Source organism: Halichoeres trimaculatus, unplaced genomic scaffold (assembly GCF_033239565.1).
Source record: "Halichoeres trimaculatus isolate MK-OKI-2021-1 unplaced genomic scaffold, fHalTri1.1 fHalTri1_scaffold_20, whole genome shotgun sequence".
In the NCBI taxonomy this organism is placed as follows: Eukaryota; Metazoa; Chordata; class Actinopteri; order Labriformes; family Labridae; genus Halichoeres; species Halichoeres trimaculatus.
In genome coordinates, this window is record NW_027437198.1 from 22,006,171 (window position 1) to 22,024,482 (window position 18,312).

Here is an 18,312-nt window from a genome sequence, read left to right on the forward strand (position 1 = left end):
TCATCACATGGTTATCATGGTGATCTCTGTGTGATAGAGTGACACTCTGAAGGATTGCCTGGTCTAATAGCCTCTTTCGACAGAGCTCCGGTCAGAGAGAGGGGCACGGAGAGAATTTACAGGAACTTTAATGTTGAAGTTTGGATGGATGGGATACAGGAGAAACACAGCAGGTGCACAAGATGATGTCTGTGTGTACATGTGTAGGTGTGTGTCTAATTAACTTATAAATGATGCTCCGAACTACCTGAACGAGCACGTAAAACCGGATAGGAAAAAAGGGGCTTGAACCAAAACGATGTCTAAGCATTCATAAACAATATCTAGGCATTTACAGCAATCATCACTTACTTTTTGTCATGCACGCACACCATGAAATCCCAGATGAGAAGTGCACTCGATACACGAACAGAAAGGGAAGTGACGTCACCTGATGACACCTTTCACAATAAAATTAAAGAAAACCTTAAACACTTTCCGACACTCTGTGTGTTGAATTGTATAAATGCCATTATTCTTGTACTTTAGACACACGTCTCTGTGCAGATATTAAGCCTGTTTTATGCTTGACCTGTCCATTCGACAAATGGCATCCTTCGGCAGCCTCACCCCCTTGCGCTGTCCTTTGCTAAGCAAAAAAATTCTGCGTCACTCACCATTCAAAATCTCTTCAAGTGCCTTGACCTGGGGTCACCACCGTGGTGCCCGCAAAAAAACATTTAAGATGCTTATGAGGCATGTTTGGAAAAAAAAGAACTGGTCAAAGTGGAGCTCCTTACTACCATCATTGTTGTTGTGCTGTAAATTGTTAATAACAATTGTGAAACAGTTAACATTGACCTGTGAACAGTCTCTTTACATAGTATCACCACTCCTACTATGAACAATTCCATTCAAAAGGGATCTTTGTAATTTTGTTCAGACAGATTTTAACCGGACATGCCATTTCCTGTGCGGCAGCCCTTGGTCGCTGGTGATCCCTGACCCAGAAGAACAGGAGCTCCTAGTATTCGAAGATCCATCAGACAGAGATCACCATGATAACCATGTGATAAACAAATCCTGGTGCAAATATGTGGCCACACTCATCCGAAAAGAGGAATTGGCAAAAAGAAAAAGTTTTGAACAGTGTAAACAACTTCTTCTACTCTAATTTAGTACTGTGGTAGACATGTGTTTGTAAAACACTGCCTCCTGCAGTTCGGAAACAAATACCCCAGTGTGATCAGGAGCACGTCGTGAGGTGTCAGTATCTCTAACCTTGCAGAGCAGACAGACCTGCCTGATTCAGTTTCTGAACTCCTACAGATCCATCTTGCCAGGCTCCATTGACCAACGATTTCACTTGGCTAAATTCTAACCGGCCCAATCAGGGAAGAGAGGCGGGAGCTGTGGGAGCAGACGTGACGTCAGCAGACTTTCATACTTGTCAGCGTTCCTTTGATTCTTAAGTTAAATTTATAAAAACGGAAGCTGTCGTCTAACGCCTTTTTCACAGCTGTTTCTTATGATTCAGTAGTTGTTCATCTATTGTTTCTTAGAAGCATCGGCTCACATAAGCTACGTCATACCGTGGCTTGATGTGGATTGGTCCGTGGTGAGTGTGTTAATCAGAACAGTCGTCCAATCACCAGCTGCGGATTTTTTGAAAGTCCCGCCTCTGAAAACAATTTGGAAGAGCTGCTACCCAGATGGACTAGTGAAATAATTCCGTGGCGGATATATGAAACTGTCCGTCTGGCGTGTCAGGTTACAAAATCTCCTCATTACCCCACAAAGCGTGACACACAATTGAGCTAAAATCCAGCTCGATCCAAAAAATAGACACTCCAGTGGCAAATCGTCTCAAAACGAGCCGACAATCGCACAGTGAATGCTCAGCTTAAGGCCCCTGCTACACAAACCCTTCACTGTGATTGGCCAGCCCTCTGGAGGCCTGTCAGAGGCAGACCTTGTGTTTAAGAGCTGACTCTTTAATGTGTCATGAACCAGTTACGAGACTCTGATGTGATTACATCATTATTTCAACAAGTCTGGTGAAGATCTGGTGAAATTCTTCTTCCATTTTGGACCTTTTTGATCAGTTTTCAGACAGATTCAGAGATTTCTACAACACATGAATATGCAGCAGTTTTAAAATCTGCACATTTAGTCTTAACATGATTATTTCTGAGCTCAGTTTGTATTTATCAGATTCATCACAGGATGCTGATAAAGCAGTTTTAGGGCCCTATGACTGACAGATCAGTAGACTGATGCTATATTCATGAAAAACAGGAGCTCAGAGCAGCAGAAAAGATGAGCGGCTTTGACCTGAGCTGGACCTGTGTCAGATAAACATCTGTGAGCACAGACAGCAGGTTCCTCTCTGCTATTATGTCCGTGCATCAGTCAGGAGCTCGACCAGCCTTTTCAGACTGCAGACATCAAAGCCTGTCTGTACCAGGTGTGTGTCTGATCACACCCACACACACCTACACACACAAAAACACCTACATGCAGCTGTTTATTATTTCCACAAGGTCACGTAGAGGGCGAGTGGAACAAAAGAGGGAAAGTTGTTTCTCAGCTCTGCGTAACGACTCTTTTCCATCAGGCATCAGGAAATGTGATGTGATGGAAACCAGCTGCCATTTGCCCCTAATCCTTCCTCAGCCACTTTTATTGCCAGCAACTTCTGCTGCATTGCAACACTGGAAAAGGCTCCTTGCATACTAAAAGGCTCATGCTTTTTGTCTGTCTCCAAACACTAAAATTAGATCCGTCCTGAACACCGGTACAGAGGGATCGTACACACGTTTATTCCTCCTCCTCTCAGCTGCTGCAGACTGTTGTTTACATGCTTCATCACAGGCAGGAAGTCGCCCGTTTGAACATTTCCTGTCTGTGTGTCAGAGTAGGTTTAGCATCACCTGTCGAGGAGGGTGAAGCCTCGCAAGTGTGTGCAGGTAGACATCAACTCTGCCCATCTTTAAAGGGGACATATCATGCTGATCCGTGATTTAATACTTACATATAATATAATAAATTTGAAAACAAGACCTTTCACCCCCTGAATTTTCAAAAAAATGAGATATTGTATTTTTTCTGATATCCTAGAACGAGATTTGATGCCTCTGAAAATAGGTCATTGACATTTGGCTTCGAGATTTCGACCTTCATGACGACACGAGGATCCTTTCTTTTTGTTGGAGTAATCTGATAAAGCAGCTCCTCCTCTGTGATGTCAGTGAGTCACACAACCGCCACCGAGGGATACACCCACCAAGAGCCGAGTATAAACGTATAAACTATACATGTTACAGTACCGGTTAGACTCACCACACCAAAGCGTCCTGAGATGATCTGTGTCCAGGTGGATTTTCTTCCTCCTGAGCTGCAGAACCGTCCAGGTCTGACTCGGGGTCCAATACAAAAGGACGTATCCTACACTCTGCCATTTTATTAGTGCTATCAATGCCTTATGATGAAGTTTTGGCAAACAGCAAACTCGCTCGGTCTGCTCCATTCAATGTGGCGATTTTGTAAATACTGCCATGCTGCAAAAACCGCCCCTTGGCTCTACCCCCTCCGCCCCTCTGATAGAACTGACCAATCAGAGCACAAAGGGCTGTGACGTTGCGAGGTTACTGGAGGTCATTCTCCAAACGGAGCGTTTCAACGAGATCTTCAGAATGGCCTAAAATGAGGATATTGAGAACGCTATTGTGGGGCAATGAAGGAACTAAATGACTTGTACTGAGGGCAGAAATGCTTTACAGGCATCCTTGTCTGGCATAGTGAAAAGGAGAAACAAGCATGATATGTCCCCTTTAACTTCAGACTCACGGAGGAAGCGTCAGGTGCCTCTTTTCGTCTAAATCCTCTTCCCCAGATCAGATCCCAAACTGAGTCCTCACTTCTGTGTTACTGAAACCAGCTCTCTGGGTGTAATCTCCTCTTTCATCAGCAGAGTGTGTCCTCATTAAACCCTGCGTTTTTCCTCTCATGCTCTGTGCCCAAAGAAGAAAGGGCCCTGTCTGTCCCCAGAGTTAAAGCAGCGATGAGGAACTTTCATTTCAGTTTCCGAGGCCTCTGTGGATAAAGAGGTGCGTCTCATCTCTGCGCTGATTCTGCCTTTATGCTGTTTGTAGTGCCTCCTTTAAACTGTCGAACACACCTCTTACTGTCAGACCGAGCAGGAAGTGTAAACAGAGACGTGTGTGTGTGTGTGTGTTGGTCTTCTCTGCACACACAGCATTTTCTTCACATCAGTCCACACTCGTCCACAGCTTCTCCTGAGTCTTTATTTCCCCGTGTGAGCAGCTCCGGGCGTTTCTCTGCCCTTGAGACAGCTGTGATGTGTCATTTTGGGCTGCATGTTAAACTTGAATTGACTGAATAAATCACAAATCCAGACAAGTTAAGTGAAAAAAGAGATGTAGCAGCATCTGTGCTGAAAAGAGGTGACAAAGTCCTTTGCCTTTGTGTCACACACATTTTACAAACTCACGCACACTCCTCTGACATGAAAAGGATGAGATGAAACCGTGATGTGTTCAGGGGGTGCTCCAGGACCTGCAGAGGGGAGAGTCTGTGAATGGGAACAATCAGGGTTTTTCCTCGTTAATTGGAAGCTGACGCAGCACGTCCCCTCATCTGAGTCCCGAGCCACCAGAAAGTAAATCTGAGCCGCGCTCGAAGGTCTCTATGCTCTGCTGCAGCTGAAAGACCCTGAGTGAAGGCTTTTCCCCGGAGCCCCCCAGCGAGGTCAGCATGGGTTTCACATTTTTTATGTGAGGAAGGAGTTCTCTTTGATTTAGATTCAAACAAAGTTTCTGACTTCCTCTTCACACAGCGGTCTGTGCTTTCACCGAGCATCCTTCAGGGCCGGAGAGTCCAGACCAGACTAATGGGTGTTTACACTCACCTGGACCTGCACGTCTATTTACTGTGAGGACTAAAGACTTCTAAAGCTACAGTCACAAACATGATGACACCAGGATTCATCAGTTATGTGCAGTGGATCTTTTTCTTCCACATTTTCCTTTTAGTAACATTTTTCATTAAAGAATCTGCTCCAGGATGGATCTAAAGCAGCGGCGTGTATTGACTTTTTAAAGTGTGGGGGCCTTACAGCACAAACAGGGTATTCTTTCTGCTAAAGGGGAAATTTAATTACACAAGTTTTTCCAAGCGTGTGGACACATATTTTTGACATCAAAGACTATATTTCAGTTGGTTTTACCAACCAGGAGGGCACTAAAGCACATGTTTTGGCTCCAAGGAAGGGACTCTATGCGCATCATGGCTTGCAAGAGGGCACTCTGCACACATTTTGGCTCCCAGAAGGGCACTTTGGCCCAAATTTGGGCTCCTAAAAGGGCACTCAGTGTGCATTTTGGCTCCCAAAGGGAATATTTTGGCTCATTAAAGGGCTCTCGGTGTGCATTTTGGCTTGCAATAGGGGAATCTGCACACATTTTAACCCACAACATTACACCTAGTGCATGTTTTTGCTCCCAAGAGGCCACAAAGTGAGGATTTTGGCTCCCAAGTGGGCAATTTGGAACATATTTGGGCTCTTGAGAGGGCATTTGGTGTGCATTTTGGCTCCCAAGAGTGCATTTTGGCTCCCAAGAGGGCACTTTGCACATATTTTGGCTCCCAAGAGGGCAGTTCTGCACATATTATTGCTCCCAAGAAGCACTCAGTGTGCATTTATGCTCGCAAGAGGGCACTCTGCACACATTTTGGCTCCTGAATCTTTACCTCCTGCGCGTTTTTGCTCAAAAGGGCACCTAGTGTGCATTTTGGCTCCCAAGAGGGGCAATTTGGAACATATTTGGGCTCTTAAGAGGGCATTATTGCTCTTTAGAGGGCACTTAGTGTCCATTTTGGCTTGCAAGAGGGCAGTCTGCGCAAAATTTGGCTCCCAAATGGTACATAGTTTGCATTTTGGCTCTCAAGAGGGCACTCAGTACATTTTTTGGCTCCCAAGAGGGCGTTTTGGCTCATTAGAGGGCCCTATTTGTGATTTTGGTTTGCAAGAGGGCACTCAGCACACATTTTGGCTCCCAAATGGTACTTAGTTCGCATTTTGGCTCCCAAGAGGGCACTTCAGTGAATGTCTTTTGCTCCAGAGAGGACAGTTCATGCGTGTTTTGGCTCCCAAGAGTGCACTGTGCATGTTGGCTCCCAGAAGGGCACTTTTAGTGTGTATTAGCTCTGAATTGGGCACTCTGCACAAAGCTTTGTCTCAACAGGGCACTACAGCACCTACTTTTCAACATTTGGGCCATCGGGGCGGTGGCTGCCCCCCCTGCCCCCCTCCTCTGCTCACCACTGATCTTAAGTGACATTTCCTGTGCTTCTGTTCAAATCAAGGCCAAACTCACTGTAAAAGACTCTAAACCTTCGTCAATCTAAGGATTCACACACACACCTGGCCTGTAATCTGGTTTAAAATCATCAGATTTCTATCACGAGAGAAACATCCTCCATCATTAACGTCCACCTGATTCAGAGCTCCTCACTCAAACTTAACGTTGTCACTTTGACGGAAACACACTGCGTCATTATTGATGGGTTTAAAATGAGGCCTGACACCCCCTGCACCTGGACCACAGACCCCCACCACCCAGACCCTTTCCTCCTCCATTCATCATCCTTCCTTTTGACTCCTTGTTGCATTAACACATCATTCATCTGTTTCCAGCCCCTGGTCCAATTAAAGGAAGAATATCAAAGGAATTCATTCTCCTCCTTTCATCCTGCTGTCGTTCACACACAAAGGTTGACAAGCCCTCTGACAGCCCCTGTGTTATTAGCAGTTTGGTTGCTATGGGAACAGTTTCACTTTATTCTGGTCAAAATATTTCTCTAAGCACTCTTAAATAAAAAAAAATCCTGTCATCCAGCAAACAGAGCTCGGATACAGACGCACCAAGGTCGCTGTGCACATACCTGGTTGTTTCCTGCAGGCTGGAATGAAAAGCTGGGAGGTGACATTTCTCATTCACGTCACATTAGAATAAACCTCAGATTACATAACGCGTGTTCAGCCTGAATACCAACACTGACAAGATTCTTATCAGGGGATTTCTAATACGGTCAGGTGGTGACTTTCTCTGAACATGTTGCTCCTGAAGCTGTTTCAGCATCCGCCTGCCTCCTCTCATTTCGGTGTGGAGACGCTCAGCTTCACTCATCGCTGTAATCAGCCTCCTCAGAGCCTCTGAAATCCAACTTCTCCAACCCGAAAGGACAAAAACTTAAAAAACCATGTGAGCATGTGTTTTTGGTACTTTTTGGGCATTACTTCAAAGCTCCTGTGAGGAGTTCTGGGTGTTAGTTGAATTTGGTGTCCCCTGTGGACAAAGTAATTGATGTGTATTTTTTTTTTAGCTTTATTTTTAGTCTTACTACCTTACTACCTACCTGCAGGTACTACCTTCCACTAGAGGTGTGTAAATATATCAGTACAGCAATATATTGTGATACTTTGACCTATGTTATGATATCGACATTTCAACTTTTAACATGGATATTTTTGTTAAAATAAAAATTCTTATTTTAGGCGAGTCGCAAGAACAAAACGTCTTCCACATCTCCACTTTTATGGATGTTCCCAAAGAGCTACTCAGCTGTATGTTGCCCATAATAATCATAAATTTAATCTCAAATTTCAAAATATATCATTATTCCTAAACCTGATGATATGGGTTTTCAATATTTTCACTATGTTCTTGGATCAGTCAGTTTAAAATAGTTTTAATTTTAATTTTTACAGTGCAGGAGACTGATGAAATAATATTTGTAGTCATGTTTGGTGCAATATAATATTTTTTATGAGCAACATTTTTTACACGGAGTGATATTTCTAACTGACCACGTCTTTCACCCAATTTTTTTGCAACATTAGTTTAATGTTGCAGTAGTTAAGTGAAAACTTGATGGTCTTAATGTTTTTAAGTTAAGTGTATGTTTGAAACAGGGCAGACTTTTATTATTTCAAATACAATGAAATAGAAAAGTTTTTTAATCAAATCATTAACTGTGTAGAATATCCCAATGTATCACAATTAGGGATGGGTACCAAATTAGGTACTTTCATAGGTACCGACCAAATTCTGTCAAAAGTACCAGGTAAGGATTTACGTAAAACCAAAAGGTACCATGTTTAGGTACCTAAATGCATCCTTGTGGCTGTGAGGGAGTGGAAGAGTAGGTGATTTTCCATGCTGGACATGAACACAGCATTGCAGGTTTAAATACTGAGGAACAAATATGTTAAACTGAAAAACATATATACTTTATTATTAAACAAATTGATACTTTTTACCACATAAAAACAAAAAAGTACCAAAAATCAGTACAGTTGAGTACCAATTGCGAGGTACCGGGCATCTGTACCGTATCACTTCAAATGTGAAAGGTACCCATCCCTAATCACAATATTGTGATATCATGATATTATTGTATCGTGACCCAAGTATCGTGATGTGTATTGTATTGTTAGGTTCTTGCCAATACTCACCCCTACCCTCCACAGATGGTTACACATTGCATGACAATACAACACAGGACCAGACGCTGGTCTTTTTAATGCTCTTGTTTGACTGTTTAGCCCATAAATGAACACTATTATTGATATCAGATTGTTTCAAAGCCAACCTAATTCTCTTCACAGGAGCTTTAACCCCTTGATTCCTGTTGTTGCAAATCTAAGACATATCCTGTCAGGTCCTCATGCAGCTAAAATGACCTTTGTATCTCATTATGACCTGTTGATTCATATTCCACACAAACCAAAGATGGTATCAGATCCACTATGTCACAATATGTTGGTCAGGGGATGAATTTCTCATGTCTATATGTATATAATACATAACTTAGTTATAACGATTATGTGTACTATACTAGAATTTACAATCCCCACTCAATTAAACATTTGTAAGAATGCAAAAACACAAAAAAACAATCTATTTTTATAATTGTAAATTAATTCAGGCAGTAAGCGGTTAATATTCATGCTCTGTAGCTTTAAAACCTTGTGTCAGAAATTCAAACGCTATAAACAACATCATGTTTACATGTTTCAACTCTATTGCACTGCTTTAACTTCTGTTTTTTTATGCTGAGAAAACATTTGTACATTTATTTATGGATAATTTTGGTGCTGCAGGAATTTAAAGTAAGTAAAAGCAGTTAATTGGCACCCTGGGGTCACCTGTGGGCGCATGTATAGGCTTGTTTGCAGTGAATGAGAACTAAGAGCTGTGTTTCTCTCCTTCATTTCTGCAGTTTGAATGACTTGTTCTGCAGAAGGAAACACAGTTAAAGTCTTCAGCTGATCCTCCACTAGAATAAAAACAAACACCCTCCAATCATAAAGTGATTTGTCAGAGTTTAGTTTGCCAGGAAGCAGCAGAGGGCAGCTCCGAGCTGGGGATCATCCATTCTAACTTCATTTTCTCCAGCTAATTAGTGTTCCTCCCATTTGAGACACATTGTTCTGCTTTAAAGGCCAGCTCCAGCACAATTATGCAATGCTCCACACTGCACACCATAATAAATGACTTCCTCCCAGCTCCTCTCTTACTTTGCAGGCACTTCCCTCCAACTGTTTCTCTCCAGTGTGCTGGTATTTTCCTTGTTAAAATGAGCTCTTATTGACATTTACTGAGGAAATGAGCAAAAATGTCAAGCCTCACACCTCCAGCAGCACTCCTCCTATCTGTGTTTGAAGAGCAGGTTTATGTTCCTGAAAGTTTGAGGATTTTCTCCCAATTTACAGCCTGAAACAGTTCAGTTTTCCTGCTGTCAGCTGAGGCACCAAGACAGCAACGCTTTGTAAAGACCACCGTCACACTCAGGTTTCTCTCTAACCTCTCTAACACAAATACACAAATATACACACACACACATTTCTAAACACACAGTCGGGACTGGGTCTGATATGATGCCTCAGTGGAACATTCACACTGTACTAGGGCTGCAACTAACCATTATTTTAGTAATTGAATACTCTGACGATTATATTTACAATCAATCAGTGGAAAAAAAAGGATGAGAATGTGTAACAGTAAAATTTCCAAAACCAAACATGCATTGTTGTTTTAGTTAAGAACTGTTGTTTGCTTAATGATTTATAAAAAGAAACAACAAATGTGAACATAGTTTCCCATATTCTGCTCCTTTTCTGCAGTTTAATATGGATCATTGATGTCTTCATGAAATGGTAGTAACATGTTTTGGTCCTAAAAGCCAATAAATCAAGCACAGCAGCATTGTTTCCAGGCTCTCATAGCCCCTCTGTTCAGAACGCTCTGATTCAGTGGGCGTGGCCTTCATATGTAAATGAGCCACCGCTGATACCGCCCTGCTCTTCCACGTCACTGAGAGCTGCGCCATGTAACCATGACTACTGAGCTCCGAGTGCACAATGTTTAGAAAACAGTGAAGCTCGTATACTGTAACATTACGGGCTTAAACAACAGGCTAACAGCAGCTAAAGTTAGCATCCTGAAACTAACACAGAGACAGGGGGGACATTGAGGAAAAGCTCTTACATCTGCTCCACAGCACACAGCATTTAAAATACTCACATTTCCAGGGTCCGAGGTTTTATTGGTGTGGGTTGGTAATGCGCCTGGATTCAGGACCAGTCTATTCACTAGCCCTCTGTTGTACTGTCCAAAGTTGGAAAAGCAGTCGGCCGTAAAGTGACTAGCACACACATGCACAGTTTTACTGAGTGTAGCTGGCACATTTCCTTGATAAATGAACTCTAGCCACTTAGTCTTGTCTTCTGAGATGGGAAGCTTGTGCATGGAACTATGTGGCTGTTTACAGCCAAAAACAAAGCAGTGATGGCTCTTCGACTTCAGCAGGAAGGGAAATGGGTGTGGAGGGGGTTTGGGGGTATCTGCTCTGGTGGACCAATCAGGTCAGTTTCGCTCCTGATTGTGCTTTTGAGTGCTTTTACTCAGCGTGAAATGCTCCCAAACTTTGGAGTTTTTTGGACAAATGGCTGCCATCATTAGCGTGTTTTTTCCCTCGGCTTCTCCATCACCACGCTGATCTGTTTACATGCATACAGCCCTGCAGGCCAGGTAGTCTATACTCCAGTCCAGTAGGTGGCAGTAATGCACATTCAGCTGTTCGCCAACCACCAAATAATCAGACAAAAAGGAAGAAAACAAATAAACTAAAGACAAACTAATACAGTAATGGCGCAGCACAGTGCATCGATTATGGAAAATTGTTGTCAATGCTTTTACTAATCCATTTTTAAAGATTTTATCAATTCATCATTGCAGCCCTAAACTGTACCAAAGGGTTTTTGCTTCATGCATGCTTTATGTGAATACCTACTTCATCCCACCCTGCGTAGACCAGACCACCCCAGTCTGGGTATGTTCCTGCTTCAGAGCACCGACAGCCTCCTGTGTGACTGATCCTGAGCCTCTCTTTCACAGACTGCTCCTGACTTCCCCGCGTCAGCACTTTACCTTCAACATGAAGCAGCATCCGTCTCATGATGTACGAGAACCTAAAGAAAGCTCCTCCTCTCTGGAGAGCGTCTGTTCTCAGGAAGCTATTTGGAGCTTTTTTCGTCACCGGCGCCCACACCGCTCTCACCTGAGGCTCCTCGTCGACACTTTCCCCGTCTGCTGCTGTACAAATGTTGAAGTCAAATAAGTTTTATTCTGATAGTCTGCAGAGAAAAGTGCTTTCCTGTCTTCATAAATCCCAGAGTGTGTCCCTCATTAGACAGCATGATGCGTACGGAGCAGTGGGGCAGAGTTTGTATAATCTAAACATTTATGACTACCAGCTGTTAACCCAGAGGCCTGAGGATTAGGCCTGATTATCCAAATACGGATCATATGCCCACGACTTCTCAGGGGAACACAGGATGAAAAAATAAAACCAACATCTTCAAGTAAACGTACTTTGACCACCCTAGTGTCTGAAATTCCCATCAGTGATTGGCTGTTTGTGGAGCGTAGGTTAAGGACAGCGCTTGAGACAAATCTTTACAACATGACTTGGTCCTATCCTCTTTCTTCAGTAGTTCTTTAAATGTAAAATTTTATTTAACACATTTATTTTTTTCTGATACATGTATTTCATCACACAGACACACTTAAGACCACCCTATAAATGTTTTGATCTTGTTTCTTCAGTTTTGAGCTCATTCGCTGTAATTTTTCAGTTTTGTTAGTTTTTCTTGTAAACAAGAAAAAAATCATTTGTCTCAAGAAGTCACACATTTTAAAACACACAAAAATGATGTTTATACAAATATTTTATGACAGTATTTGTGAATATATAAGATTTTAAGGCTGTTTGAAACCTTTTTTACTTAAGATCCCCCCTGCAAATGCCAGAGCCTCAGTTTGGCCCCCAGAAGTCTAGATCTGCACCCTGTCTGAAGCCCAAACATAGCAGTCACTATAATTGAAGTTGGGGTCATTGCCTCACCCCCTTGAAGATCTTTATGACACAGCCTTCAGTCAGTCAAATTAACCATACTCCAAAATATATAACATTATAGAAAACTCTCAGCCAATCCAAATGTTGAAGCCTTAACTGAAAAAAAAGTTATGGAGGTCAAACATTTTCTGTACCAGGCTGCAAAGGTGAAATCTGGCTTTTTACTGTGCACTCTGATGGGGTTTACCTCATTTATGGAGCTGGCCCCAAATGGACACTTGAGGAACTGCGTTACATATTTGTTTATTTTTTCTTTTGCATTTGCTTCAATTTTTATCAAAAGATGTCACCATTATTTAAGGTGGGTAAGCCCACTGATGACTTAAAATTAAGTTAGGTTGCTTTAAATGCTTTTCTGAACATGGGTGAGTAACACTAGAAGGTAAAGTAAAAAAAAACAAACAAACGAACCCAATGACATCAGTCAAAGAACAATACCGATATCAACACAACATTTCTGAGAAGAAGTAGGATAAAGCATAAGAGTACTAAAACGACTCCCCACGACTCAATTAACAATAATTCCCATGAACATACATAATAATGTTTTTTATTACAACAAATAAATAAATGAATTAATGGATAAGGGTTATTATCACGATCATCATCATCATCGTTTTCATCATCAGCGTCACCATGATCATCATCATCATCATCATCATCTTCATCATCATAATCATTATCATCACCATTATCATCATCATCACCACAACACCATTATTATCATCTTCATCATCATCATCATCATCATCATCATCATCATCATCATCATCATCATCATCATCATCATAATTATTATCATTGTCATCATCATTATCATCTTTTTAATTATTATCATTGTCATCATCATCATCATCATCATCATCAATATTATCATCATCATCATTATTATTATTATTATCATTGTCATCATCATCATCATCAATATTATCATCATCATCATTATTATTATTATCATTGTCATCATCATCATCATCATCATTATCATTGTCATTATCATTATGATCATCATCAATATTATCATCTTTTTCATCATCATCCTTAATATCATTATTACCACAATCATCATCATCATCATCATTGTGATCATAATCATTTTAATTATCATTGTCATCATCATTGTCATTATCTTCATCATTGTCATCATCAATATCATCTTCATCCTTACTGCCATCATTATCACAATCACCATCATCATCATCATTATCATCATCATCATCATTATCATTATCAACATCACCATTACTACCGTCATCATTATCATCATTATCATTCTCATTATTATTATCATCTTTTTCTTCAACATCATCATCATCATCCAGTCTATTCTGGCAAACTGTATCTTGTTTTTCCTTATTTCCTTTCTCAAGGACGGAGTTTCTCAGACCACAAACAGAAACCTGATGAGTGAGATCAAATCTCTGCTGCACAGATGCTGAATTTAGATGCAGAATCTGATAGTAATGATGAAAAATTTGCAACCCTCTCAGATCTGATCTCGGCCCCTCTTATTCCTGCCTAATGAGCCAAAGAAAATCAGTTTCATAAGAGCTGACAGAGTTCACAAGGCAATTAGGTTTCCTGCTCTGTGATGCCTGCATAAAAGATGTACAGGGTGGCTCAGGACCTGCAGCTGATCCGCCCCCCCTGTGGAGAGATGCTCAAGGACACTTCAGCAGGGTGGATCTCATGACAAAAAAGAAGGGCGAGAAAATGAATTGGGCTCATGTTCAAACCAGCATGTGAACACAGGAGGGCTTGGATGCAGGTTTTTTGTGTGCTGCGAGCACGCAGCAGGCCCCTCAGAGCAATAACCCCCTGTGGTCCTTCAGATGGAGCTGTCCTCACAATGCACGCCGTGATACATGTGCTGCATCAGCGAGCGACAAGTGGGTAGAGGAAGAGCGCTGATGCACACATCCTTGGAAACTCACAGCTAATGTTCTGCTGTTTGGAGCAGCCAGCATGACTTCTCTCTCTGTCCCCTCTTCTGCTTCTCAACAGGACCTGGAGCTTTGTCTGACTTTGCCCCATAATCCTTAGAGGGTCGGTGCTGAGGGCAAGTCACAGCCAAACCTCGGGCTGTTACTGATTCAGGAGGCGTGATGTGGAGAGGAACAGAGAGTGAGGAGGAGTTAAATATGAGATCTGTTAAAAAAAAATGGGGATTAGAAAGAAAATACAGCATGAAGATACAGAAAGACAATGAGGAAGCAGAAATTAAGAGTGATAAATATGCAGAGCGGGGCAGAGAGGTAAAGGTGGAGATGAGGTTTGTCCCGGACAGGTATAGCCTCAAAGCTTTGCCCTGTAGCAACACGCTCCCTGCCCACTGCAGGCTGTTCTGCCAGAGGCACAAACATCCCCGTGTCATCCCTCATCAACAGCGACCGCACCTGGGTCATGCAACCTGGCTGCTCCACGGCGCAGGAGCCCTCTGGAGACACAGCTGGCCGCGCTCTGTCACAACACTCAGAGCCAGAGAGGAGACGATGGAGAGTGGCTTTGTAGAGTCAACATTTGGCTGTGTGTGTGTGGAGGCCAGGCAGACAGATCTACAAACACAAGTTCCTTCCTCAACACCAATTTACATCCACAACAAACGAACAAAAGTTTCTGCAGGAATCATGGACACACAGCTGAGTTTCTGATTTATTTGGATGACTGCTGAGCTGAAGGTCTGAGGTTGAAATGTTGCGACAGAAACTGAATCATGTTGGAAGTGGCTCAGGAGCTCTTCCTCTCTGTTGGTTTGCTGCATCTTTAGTTGTGTGTCTTTTAAACCATGACCACAGAGGCTCAGTTTGACACAAAGCACTGCGCTGATTGTTTATAATTAGGCCTTTAGAGCAGAATCCCATTTCCCATCTCTGTGTCTTTCAGTGCTCTGTTTTATTACCCAGGAACATTTCCCATAGGCCCAAATAAAGCAGCAGTCTAAATTAGGTTTTCGCTCATTTCCTCGTTCTCTCCTCTTCACACCATCGTGCTCCTTTTCCCCACACAGACAACAATAAGCACAAGCTTGTAAACATAACTCTTTTTGCCAGTAAAATCTTTGGAGGTCCCTCGTCTGATTTTTCTAATTTTGTCTCATCAGTGCTCACAAACATGACCCAGACTCTTCGCTGTATCAGTGCTGCCTTCCTTTCTGGAAGATACCATCATGACTTCTTCGTCCGCCTTCCTAAAGGAAGTCCCATTCATCCATCCTTCACCGCTTGTCTGGGCCCAGGTTGTGGGGGCAGCAATGCCATCGGCGAAAAAACCTGTGGCCCCTAACCCGGCTACTTCCACCAGCTCCTCTGGAAGGACACCGAGGTGTTCCCAGACCAGCCAAGAGATATAATCTCTCTATCATGTCTTGGGTCTACCCAGGTGTCTCAAAACACCTTCCCAGAGAGGTGTCCGGGAGGCATCCTCACCAGATGCCTGAACTACCGTATATGGCATCTAATAGGGATGGGTACCAAATTAGGTACTTTTATAGGTACCATTGGCGGCTGCTGGTCAGTCAAGGAGGGGAAGCTCATTTTTTTCCGGCCTACATCATAAATTTGTTTATTTATCTGAACGTAAATTCTACCCTCCATTCCTTTCAAGAAAATGATCCGTGACCCTGTCGTACCAACCAGGTGTTTTTTCCAGGGATTTTAGCAGTGTTCTCTCAGTGGCCAGCAGAGCTCGACTGCTTAAACAGCCTTGGCCCATTGTGTTGTGGGAGTAAGACTTGAGCCGCTTTAAACAGGAGAAGCTCCTCTCTACAGAAGATGCTCCGGTGGAGGGTTATACTTCAAGATCGCTGACTGGCTCATTTCACTGTCAATCAAAAAGGGATTCAGCCTCAGACAGATCATCCAATCATCATGCAGAAGCCCAGCGTCCAGGCCAGCCCACTGTCTCATAGACCCCCAGAGACGCTGAGCATCCGATGGGCGGGACAAAGCTCAGCGTTTATCCAATGACCGTCCAGTTTCCACAGTGGAACAACCCACTCTACGCTTCCCCGCTGAAGTCAGAAGACGCTCAGCGCCCGACTGTGTTAAAGCGCTGAGACGCTGCGGGGATGAATGAGAAGGAGGTGGAGCCAGTTACCTGTGATAGGAGCTGATTCTGAACATAAGATGAAGGAATTCTAGCGCATATTTTGTCAATGAAATGTACACACAGCAGAACATATCACCATTTTTTGGGGGGACATTTTGAGGGAAGCTGAGCTTCCCTGGCAGTCTTCTTAGTCTAGCGCAATCGCCACTGATAGGTACTAACCGAATTCTGTCAAAAGTACCAAGTACCGATTCACATAAAACCAAAAGGTACCATTTTTAGGTACCTGAATGCATCCTTGTGACTGTGAGGGAGTGGAAGAGTAGGTGACTTTCCCTTGTGAACATGAACACAGCATTGGAAGGTTATATATTGAAGAATAAATATGTTAAATTGAAAGGAATTTACATTTTATTATTAAAGAAATTGAAATTTTTTATTACATTGTACAATTGATACAGTTGAGTAATGATACTGATTGTCAGGTACCGGGAATCGGTACTGTATCGTTTCAAATTCGAAAGGTACCCATCTCTAGCTCCCAAAGGCAGTTTCTTTCCCAAAAAGTAACCAGGAATACCAGCTAAGGAGCCTCTTCAAACTCCAAAAACCAATGATGATTAAGCAAGCAGGGCTCATATTTACAAATTCAATACCTGCACTCGACCAACCAGACAAGGCTCACCTCAAGTTCCAAGAGCAGGAATCTTTGGGGTGTAAATAAAGTCCCTGGAACTCTCCTTGGAGACTAGTTTCTGCAGCTAAAGCGTTTTAAGTTCCTTTAAGAGTTCCTGGTCATCAATGGGAGTATTTGCAGTGGAAACAGCTTTAGGTCTTTTACGATAATAACTGGCTATAAAAGATGTGTAAGTATCTCATTCTGGAGGTTAAACCTGAGGAAATGAAGTGGTAGAAGTTGGTGCCAACTTCAGAAAAACCCGTTAGGGGGGCTGGAAGGAGTGCAGCGCTCCGGGCACAGACATCAGTCACACAGCTACCTGGGACACACAGAGAACTGATGGTGTGGATGGTTCGACATGGCTGCTGTCACACACCACACTCCCTGCAGTGACAAGCTCATAGTCATGGGAATACAGAAGGCATGCATGCATTTCTAGCAAGAGATCAACCTGGAGGAGTAACCAGGTAGTAAGCAGTCTGCGCATGCATCCTCTGAAGAATCTCTAACTGAGGCTGATTCAGCGAAAGAGAGGTGAGCTGCTCTCATCTCAGCTCGGTTATCACAGGCTGCAAGGGTCAAGAAGTTTAATGCAAAATGAGCTGTTAGCAGAAATAATCTAGAAGGTGAGACAGGAGGATTAACATGCTGCAGGATCAACTCTGAGCTAATACGCCAGAAACATCAATGTCTTATAAACAGGATGGGGACAGATCACTTCCTTTAGCAGCACTTGGACTGTACACAACACTCTGACAACGACACTTTTTTGTATTACATCACATGACACTACACAAACCAATCACATCTTCAGCTCTTTGCAGGATCATAACACTTCTGCAGATCCTGAAACCCCTCATAAACAAAGCTGAAACAGAGCCTGATCAAGCTTCAGCCCAAACAGATCTCCAGTTTCAGGTTTCTCTTCTTAATCTTTAGCAGCTCCTAGTGGCCAAGGAGAGGAACTGCAGGGTGAAACACAGCATACATCTTCAAATGTGTCATGTGGATCACAATTAGAGCCCTGCTGTTTTTTTCAGACATAAATTTGGCTGTGGCATTAATCCTGTGTTTTCTGCATGATGCTGAAAAACGATTTAATG

At 42.8% G+C, this 18,312-nt stretch overlaps 1 protein-coding gene across 3 annotated transcripts in view; it reads left to right on the top strand.

Moving 5' to 3' along the window:
- The window catches only part of pecam1a (platelet and endothelial cell adhesion molecule 1a), a 189,603-nt gene that overhangs the window by 160,359 nt on the left and 10,932 nt on the right, over positions 1-18,312 (top strand). The gene's annotated exons all lie outside the window — the stretch shown is intronic.